Here is a 10,550-nt window from a genome sequence, read left to right as displayed (position 1 = left end):
ATTTCCCCCTAAAGGCTAGTGTAGATGGACCTAAAGAATTATGGGTCAGATTCTATCTTTGGGCTATGCATACTCCTGAAAATCCCATCCAAAAGGACAACAAGGAGTCTGGTGACACCTTAAAGACTAACAGATTTATTTGGGCATAAGCTTTTGTGGGTAAAAAATCCACTTTTTCAGATGCAGATCCATCCAAAAGGGAAACTAATGGAAATGATACGCCACAAACTCTGTGTAAGGGGAATTCTAAGGTGGGGTCTATAAATCAGAGTCATGGTCTGCCTGCTCTAGTGTATACCTGATGTACCCTTCTTCTTCAGATTACTAGTGTATGTGGTGGGAGTAACTGTTAAGGGGATGGCTGCAGGCCACAGTACAGACATAAAAGAATGCTGCTTCTGCATGCAGGAGGAGAGAAAGATAACAGCTAGAATTTAACCCCACAGCTAAAGCAAATGGTTCAGAGATAGAAACAAACCTAAGCTTCCAACTATTACAATCAAACTGGTAGTTTAAAAACTGTACAATACTCTGTAAAAGGCCCAAATCAGAAGACTGAGAGCAGAGAGGGTTTTTTTTTTCTTAAATGTCTTTCTAACAAAGGCTGACAGAAAAGGCAATAACGTAACTGGTTTAGCAATGTCAGGCCTGGTCTACACTATGACTTTAATTCGGATTTATCAGCTTTAATTCGAATTAACCCTGCAACCGTCCACACAACGACGCTATTTATTTCGATGTAAAGGGCCCTTTAAATCGATTTCTGTACTCCACCCCGACGAGCGGAGTAGTGCCAAAATCGATTTTAGCAATTCGAATTAGGGTTAGTGTGGCCGCAATTCGATGGTATTGGCCTCCGGGAGCTATCCCACAGTGCATCATTGTGACCGCTCTGGACAGCAATCTAAACTCGGATGCACTGGCCAGGTAGACAGGAAAAGCCCCACGAACATTTGAATTCCATTTCCTGTTTGCCCAGCGTGGAGAGCACAGGTGACCACAGATAGCTCATCAGCACAGGTAACCATGCAGGCTGATAATCGAAAAAGAGCACCAGCATGGACCGTGAGGGAGGTACTGGATCTGATCGCTGTATGGGGAGAGGATTCAGTGCTTGCAGAACTTCGTTCTAAAAGACGAAATGCAAAAACTTTTGAAAAAATCTCCAAGGGCATGATGGAGAGAGGCCACAATAGGGACTCAGATCAGTGCCGCGTGAAAGTCAAGGAGCTCAGACAAGCCTATCAAAAAACAAAGGAGGCAAACGGTCGCTCCGGGTCAGAGCCGCGGACATGCTGCTTCTACGCCGAGCTGCATGCAATTCTAGGGGGGGCTGCCACCACTACCCCACCTGTGTTCGTGGATTCTGGGTCGGGGATAGTCTCATCAGCGACGCCTGAGGATTCTGCCGATGGGGTAGAGGAGGAGGAGGAGGAGGAGGAGGATGATGAGCTTGCAGAGAGCACACAGCACTCCATTCTCCCCAACAGCCAGGATCTTTTTCTCACCCTGACTGAAGTACCCTCCCAAGCCTCCCAAGCCAGTACCCAAGACTCTGACCCTATGGAAGGGACCTCAGGTGAGTTTACCTTTTAAAATATAAAACTTGTTTTAAAAGCAAACGGTTTTTAATGATTACTTTGCCTGACTTTGCATTCGCGGTCAGTTCAGCTACTGGAAAAGTCTGTAGCTACTGGAAAAGTCTGTTAACGTGTATGGGGATGGAGCGGAAATCCTCCAGGGACATCTCCATGAAGCTCTCCTGGAGGTACTCCGAAAGCCTTGCCAGAAGGTTTCTGGGCAGTGCATCCTTATTCCCTCCTCCATGGTAGGACACTTGACCACGCCATGCTTGCAGCAAGTAATCTGGTATCATTGCCTGACAAAGCCTGGCAGCGTATGATCCCGGTGTTTGCTGGCATTCAAGCAACATCCGTTCTTTATCTTGTTGTGTAATCCTCAGGAGAGTGATATCACTCCTGGTAACCTGGTTGAAATACGGGAACTTAATTAAGGGGACAGAGGTGGCCGTTCCTACTGGGCTGTTTGCCTGTGGCGGAAAATAAATCCTTCCCTGCAGTTAGCCAAGTGCAGATGGGAAATTGGCCCTGAGTTTTTCGCGTTTGGCTAGCAGGGATCTTCCCTGTTACCAGCCACGCGGTGGGGGGAGGGGTACCGTGATCATCCCAGAGAGTTTATAGGGGGGTGGCGGGGGTTAGTTTGGTGCCTGCAGGGATCTTCCCTGATACCAGCCACGCGGTGGGGGGGAGGGGTACAGCGATCATCCCAGAGAATTCATGGCGAGAGGGGGGGGTGGTTAGTTTGTTTTCTGGTGCTGCTGAATGTTAACAGAAAAACCGCAGCACTCTACTTGCCTGAAGGGGCCCAGACAAGCCCCCCCACACCGCCCCCCCCCCCCCCAACTGGCTGAGATTGGCCAGGCTTCTGCAGCACTCTACAAGCTATGCTTGGTATGTGGGAAAGGAGGGCGCAGAAGCTTACCATGGCCGCATGCAAGCCGAATTCTGTTGCCCAGACCTGTGATCTCTAGCAGCAAAGCCACAGGCACTCAGCATTAAGAGGCAAAATGCGACCTTGCACAGAAATCACATGTGCTATGTAATGTGAACAGTGTTGGTCACCGTGAAAGAGTATAAGCATTGTTCTGCAAAATGTAGCTTTTAAAACAATTCTCTCTTTTTTCCCCTCCCTACAGCAGCTGCAAATTCCTCAAGCCTCCCTCCTCCATCCCGAAGGTTATCACAGATAAGGCATCGTAAGAAGAGAATGCGAGACGAGATGTTTTCGGAAATTATGGAATCCAGCCGCAGTGACAGAGCTCATGTGAATGAGTGGAAGGAAACAGTTTCAAAGTATAGGAAAGAAGTCAGTGAACGTGAGGAGAGGAGGGACCAACGTGAGGAGAGGAGAGACGCTCAAGATGAGAGGTGGCGGCAGGAAGACCAGAGGATGAAGGATGCAACGCTGGGGCTGCTCCGGCGTCTGGTGGAGGTTCAGGAACGGCTGCTGGAAAACAGAGTGCCGCTTCAGCCCCTGTTCCACCCTCCCCCCTCCCCATGTTCCGTATCCTCCTCACCCAGACGTGTAAGAACGCGGGGGGGGAGGCTCCGTACACCTTCCCATTCCACCCCAGTAGACAGCCCAACCGAAAGGCTGTCATTTTTTTAACCTTTTCTTTGTGGCTTTTTCCTTCCCAGCAATCCTCCTCCCAAATACCACCTGGGTTCCCTCCCTCTTTTTCTAATCTATTAATAAAGAATAAATGATTTTTAAATGATAGTGACTTTATTTGGTTTGAAAGAAAGCTGGGGGAAGGGGCAGGGTGGGTTCCTTACAGAAAATCAGTCAATAAAGGGGGCGGGTTTTCATGAAGGAGAAACAAACAGATATTTCACACTGTAGCCTGGCCAGCCATGAAACTGGTTTTTAAAGCTTCTCTGATGCACAGCGCTTCATGGTGTGCTCTTCTAATCGCCCTGGTGTCTGGCTGCGCGTAATCAGCAGCCAGGCGATTTGCCTCAGCCTCCCACCCCACCATAAAGGTCTCCCCCTTACTTTCACAGAGATTGTGGAGCACACAGCAAGCAGAAATAACAATGGGGAGATTTCTTTGGCTGAGGTCAGAGCGAGTCAATAATGATCTCCAGCGACCTTTTAAACGGCCAAATGCACATTCTACCACCATTCTGCACTTGCTTAGCCTGTAGTTAAACAGCTCCTGACTCCTGTCCAGGCTGCCTGTGTATGGCTTCATAAGCCATAGCATTAAGGGGTAGGCTGGGTCCCCAAGAATAACTATGGGCATTTCAACATCCCCAACGGTTATTTTCTGGTCCGGAAAGTAAGTCCCTTGCTGCAGCCCTTTAAACAGAGTAGTGTTCCTGAAGACGCGAGCGTCATGAACCCTTCCCGCCCAGCCCGCGTTGATGTTGGTGAAACGTCCCTTGTGATCCACAAGTGCTTGCAGCACCATTGAAAAGTACCCCTTGCGGTTTATGTACTCGGTGGCTTGGTGCTCCAGTGCCAAGATAGGGATATGGGTTCCGTCTATCGCCCCACCACAGTTAGGGAATCCCATTGCAGCAAAACCATCTACTATAGCCTGCACATTTCCCAGAGTCACTAACTTTCGTAGCAGCACCTGAGTGATTGCTTTGGCTACTTGCATCACAGCAGCCCCCACAGTAGATTTGCCCACTCCAAATTGATTCCCGACTGACCTGTAGCTGTCTGGCGTTGCAAGCTTCCACAGGGCTATCGCCACGCGCTTCTCAACTGTGAGGGCTGCTCTCATCTTGGTATTCTGGCGTTTCAGGGCAGGGGACAGCAAGTCACAAAGTTCCATGAAAGTGCCCTTACGCATGCGAAAGTTCCGCAGCCACTGGGAATCGTCCCAGACCTGCAACACTATGCGGTCCCACCAGTCTGTGCTTGTTTCCCTTGCCCAGAATCGGCGTTCCATGGATAGAATCTGCCCCATTAACAACATGATCTCCAAAGCACCGGGGCCTGTGGCTTCACTGAATTCTGTATCCGTGTCCATGTCCTCATCATGCTTGTCGCTGCGCTGCCGCCGCCGCTGCCTCCTCGCCTCGTTTTTCTGGTCCTGGCTGAGCATAAACTCCACGAGAACGCGCGAGGTGTTTACAATATTCATGACTGCTGTCTTGAGCTCAGCGGGCTCCATGCTTGCCGTGGTATGGAGTCTGCAGTGTTCACCCACCCAGGAAAAAAGGCGCGAAAATGGTTGTCTGCCGTCCATTGCTTTCATGCAGGGAGGGAGGGAGGAGGTGAGGCTGTACCCAGAACCACCTGCGACGATGTTTTTTGTCCCATCAGGCACTGGGATCTTAACCCACAATCGCAATGGGCGCGGGAGACTGCGGGAACTATGGGATAGCTATGGAATTGCTACCCACAGTGCAACGGTGCAGAAATCGACGCTAGCCCCGGTACTTGGACGCACACCACCGAAGTAATGTGCTTAGTGTGGCCGCATTCATTTCGACTTTATACAACCTGTTTTTCAAATCTGAATTATCTAAATTCGGATTAATCCCGTAGCGTAGACATACCCTGAGATACATCTTTCTAGGTGGAGTTAGCACTTCTGAAAGTTGCAAGATTAACAGCTCTGGCTATTTGAGTCCTGTTTGTCCACAGAGCAAGTAGAGTATTGAGGTCAGTAGTGTAAGCTTCCCTGCAGTGTATTACCAATGTGCCTTAACGTTGATCTGGACGGGTTATCTTTATGGGAGTAAGAGGAGTTCAGAGACTCAGTGACCCATTCAATCTTTCCCTCTCTGCTGAGACCAACAAGGAGACCAATTCCAGACAATTATTGTGGTGTTTTTTGTGACGTGGACACAAGTCTGCCAGAGAGTTGGAAGACCCCAACTCATTTCACTTGGGCCACCAAACAGCCATGGTTATGACTTTTCTTTATTACTAACCTGGGCAAAACTAGAACAAGTAAACTAAAGAGCTTTATTCCTCTTTACCTATTCCCTGATCCATCTAATCCCCTCGCTTTTGTGTATATCATAGGCATGCTGTAAATTGCTGCAGTAACATCTGAGTACTAGAAATCATGATCACTATGATGCTCCATTTTTCATTTCCAGCCTATCTTGGAAGTGTGGGAATTAATATCTTTTTGACCCTAGCTGGAACATAGGTTTAATGAAACAGAGCTAGAGGCCTTCACAAAATGGGATTTCCTGTTCCCAATATTGCCAATCCTGAATGTTCAAAAATCATGAGACTGGCTTTAAAATCATGAGATTATGTAAACATAATAGATTTGGTGTTCTTTTTCTTTGTCGTCTTCTTTTTGAGCCTTTAGAGTGCACTGGGGTCACATTTTGAAGCTTTCTCCAGCACCACGAGAGCTAGACACTCCACTTTTTCTGTAAGAACGAAGACTGAAATCATCACATATCCACTTGACTCCAGGAGCTGTGGCTTTAAGGAAAACAATGACCCATAACAAAATCATGAGAGCTGGCAACACTGCATTCCTAATGGGACAGCAATAAACATTTGGCCAGAATAGTTGGAAGGAATGTGGCTGACCTATAAAGAAATACAGGGAATTTTTCTAGCTAAATTCTCAACCTCCAGAGAAAATAATCAACCCTTTGCAGCACTTTGTTATTTACAAATAGATAACTTGGATGAGTAAGGATTACAGGATTGGGCCCACAGTTTGAAAATGGTTCCCTTTGGATTGGTCTTTATTTCTTGTATGTATATATACTGTTAAATACTTGGTGATACTTTTACCACAAACCTACCTTAATCTGCATGGCTTAATAACACTGCGATTGAAAAACTCACAAGAAGTTAATTATGCTAATATGTAGGAAGAAAAATGATTACCCAAATAACAAAAACAAAAATCAAATTAAACAGCCTGTTAGCATTCGACCCACATGGGATCAAGAAGTTAGAGACAATACCGCAGGTTTGGAGGGGAGACCAGCAAGAAATCTGATTTTTTTAAAATAAGTCTCAGGATACGGCCAAGGGCAACCTACTGGAAAATAAATAGCCAAAAGTGTTAATGAAATTTTCAGGAAAAGTGGAAGGAATTCCATTTATGGGGATAATTTTTCTTAACTCCATAATATACATGTTAGGGTCCATTGACTATTGCTTGGAATTCTGTGAATGCTTCTATTCTTTTCAAAAGTTGACAGATTCATGATTCATACAAAGAAAAGACTAAGGACTTGTCTGCACTATTCATACTTCGCCAGTATAGCTACAGCAGCAGAGCCCTCTAATGTAGACAGAGCATAAGCAATCAGAAGGATTTTCTGCCGGCATAGCTACACCTCCCCAAAGGACATCAGCTGTGCTGACGGAATTACTCTCCAGTTGTAGCTACACTGCGGGGGGAAGGCATGCAAAACCAAGTTGACTTGTCCATGTAACTTTGTAGTGTAGACCAGACCTGACTAAGCCTGAGAGAAACAACAGAAAACATCATGGAATAAAGGGCAAAGAGATCCAAGCACTAACAGCCTAGGCAGGAAAGATGTGGAAGAACAGAGAGCAAAGGGCATTTCCTGCAGTGAAACATGTGAACAGAATAATGGTTAAGGCTGGGGGGAAAAATTGCAGGCCAGGATTTTGTCTTGAAACTGCAACTTTTAACAACACACAGCAACTTTTTATAATTGCCGGAAACCTGAGTGGTGCTGCTGTAACCTTTGGGTGGGCTTGAGTTCACGTCATTTCCTGTCTCCAGTACCTTAAAAAAAAACCCAACTCCCATAGAAAGTATCTGGAGACACAGAATTCAGTCTCTAAGGATCTTCAGCAAGGATTTCACAGGGTCAGCTTCCCCACATTCAAGTCCCAAAAGGAACTAAAGAAATGAATTTAATTAAATATTATTTATCATAAGATTTTATAATCTAATTTTTACAGCATGACATGGCTATTTTATAATCCACAGACATTACCTTCACACTTCCGCAACAGTTATACATAAACATAAATAAAGAAAACAAATTAAAATCTGAACATTTCAGTCCCCACAGAAATACGAGAAGAAACTGAAAATTCCCAAAAGCTTAGGTTTTGTTCACCTAAGTCTCAGTTAGAGTCTTTGATCACCAAATCTATACAGTCTGCTGAGTCTAAGGGCTTGTCTACATTACCTGTTGGATCAACGAGCAGCGATCGATCCAACAGGGGTTGATTTATCGTGTCTAGTCTAGATGCGATAAGTCGACCGCCAAGCGCTCTCCCGTCGACTCCAGTACTCCACCAGGGCGAGAGGCGCAGGCGGAGTTGATGGGAGAGCGTCAGCTATCAACTTACCACAGTGAAGACACCACGGTAAGTAGATCTAAGTACGTCGACTTCAGCTACGTTATTCACGTAGCTGAAGCTGTGTAACTTAGATCGATTCCCCCCCTGCCCCCAGTGTAGACCAGTCCTTAAACAACATCTTTCCTCCACTTGCTTGTAGGAATCTTCAGTTGGAATCCATGCAGACTCTTTCTCTTCTGAAATCACTGCTAGCCAGTCAGCTAACTCATTAACCAAACATTCAGTTAAGTGTATAGATTTAAATAAAACCCTGCTGAAAAACGCTTCTGAGTTAGGAACAACTGCCTGCTTTCTGCTCCTAGGCTCAGCTTCTCCCAATTCACATAGGGCACATGGCCGCTGCAAAACAGCTGCCCTGACTGCTTGCCCTCATGGAGTCTGACCCCAGCAACAGGGAACCTATTGGAGCTTACCCAAAACTACCCACACCCAATTCCAGAAGCTTCTGGATGTGGAGTGCTTAATCTGCCTAGCAACAATGACCCAGACACAACTCACTCTTACCTCCCGGCAATGGGTTTCTTAAAGAGATATCTCCTTATTAGGCACATGGGTTACACTGCAATCCCATGCACCAGGTTGCAACACCACTCATTTAAATTTGGCCCAGCTGCCGCTCCATCGTGTTTGCCTTTGTGAGAGGACGCACCATCTCTTCCGAGCTGCTGCCCTGCTTTAGCAGGTAGCCTGCATGGCTTTGAAGAAAGTGCTGGCACTTATGTGTGGGTGTGCACTCAAGGCTGGTGCCCTTTGTGGGAGTACCCAAAGAAGCTCCTCATTCTTTGGGAAAAAGGTTGGAGGAAGCCTGAGACAAGAACCTCCCCCCTCCCCCAGAAGCGTGTCTGCCTAATGCCATGATGTTTGACACCTGTTTCTATTATTTTTGTGTGTGTGTTTATTTTTTTATGGTACTAGAACTGACCACACCAAAACTGCAACTTCAACAAACTGTGGCTGCAACTGTTGAACCAAAAAAAAATCACAACTTTCTTACAGCCTTAAGAATGTTGCAAAAATTGTCCAGAACTTATTACTGTCGCATTTAGTCCCAATGAACCTTTCAAGTTAACACATTGAAGTGCACGTGGGACTGGGTAGTTGGTCTCAAATATTGACAATACATCAATTCTGAGAAAGAGTGACAAGACAGTAGAACTCCCATCTTTCCTACAGCCATTGCCGTAGCCATTGCCAGGCATGCATTTGCATTACAAAGGCTAGCAACTTTTTTTTTTTATTAATAAAAAATGAGTTGCTGTGGAAAGCACAACAACTCACCAAGAAACCCTAAATTTGTGGGATCTGCTACCTTCCACTGGACCTGGCATTGAATCACAGTCCCTGACAAATTCCACCATGGTGATAAGGTAGGGAGATGTAATTTTCCTGAAACATCATGCCCTAGATAAATCCTATCAGCCAGTCGTGGTAAAGCTTTCACTAACCCCAGCCTACCTGATTTCTGGCCTGGAGCCTAGCTTGGGTGATGGCAGGGGGCTTCACCCTGCACTAATGGGAATGACACTTTGTGCTTCCAGATACGGTTTGAGGGCTGTGCTGTGTCAAAAAGTGGTCAGAGCAACTGCTGTAAAGCCTGATCATCTCGTGAACCAGCCAAGCCAGAAACTAATGCCCTGTTGTACCAAACGTTCTCACAGTATGAACCACCTCTTGATGGAGAGACTGCTGGAGGGCCCACCTCTATCACTACATAGAGCTCTTGCCCTCTCAGTCACCATCACCCAGGTCTCCTCCCTCCTGCCGGCCATGGCCCATCATCCATGCCTCCTACCCCACTGCCCTCCTGCCTGCCATGACTAGTGTCCCAGGCCTTTCGCCCTCTATTGCCTGAGCCTCCTACCCCTACTGCCCTCTCACCTGGCTCATCATCCCATAAGAATATAAAGATGGCCATACTGAGTCAGACCAATGGTCCATCTAATGTAGTATCCTGTCTTCTGACAGTGGCCAATGCCAGGTGCCCCAGAGGGAATAAACAGAACAGAGCAATTATCAAATGATCCATCCATTTTCATCCAGTTGCAGCTTCTGGCAGTCAGAGGCCTAGGGACACCCAGAGCATGGGGTTGTGTCCCTGACCATCTTGGCTAATAGCCATTGATGGACCTATCCTCCATGGATTTATCTAATTCATTTTTTAACCCAATTATGCTTTTGGCTTTCACAACATCCTCTGGCAATACTCCTGTTCTTCTTTTTACAGGTTGACTGTACATTGGGTGAAGAAATACTTCCTTATGTTTGGTTTAAACCTACTGCCTGTTAATTTTATTAGTTGACCCAGATTCATGTGTTACATGAAGGGGTAAATAACCACTTCCTTGTTCTCCGCACCAGTCATGATTTTATACACCTCTCTCATACACCCCCTTAACTGTCTCTTTTCCAAGCTGAACAGTCCCAGTCTCTTTAACCTCTCCTCATATGGCAGCTATTCCATACCCCTAACCATTTTTGTGTCCTGTCTTTGGGCTTTTTTCAATTCTAATATATCTTTTTTGAGATGGGGTGACCAGCTCTGCAGGCAGTGTTAAAAGTGTGGGCGTACCATCATCGATTTATACAGTGGCATTATGATATTTTCTGTTTTATTATCTATCCCTTTCCTAATGGTTCCTAACGCTGTTACTTTTTTGACTGGCGCTGCACATTGAGACGCTGTT

The sequence above is a fragment of the Trachemys scripta genome, chromosome 9 (genome assembly GCF_013100865.1).
Source record: "Trachemys scripta elegans isolate TJP31775 chromosome 9, CAS_Tse_1.0, whole genome shotgun sequence".
In the NCBI taxonomy this organism is placed as follows: Eukaryota; Metazoa; Chordata; order Testudines; family Emydidae; genus Trachemys; species Trachemys scripta.
This window is presented reverse-complemented; position numbering follows the sequence as displayed.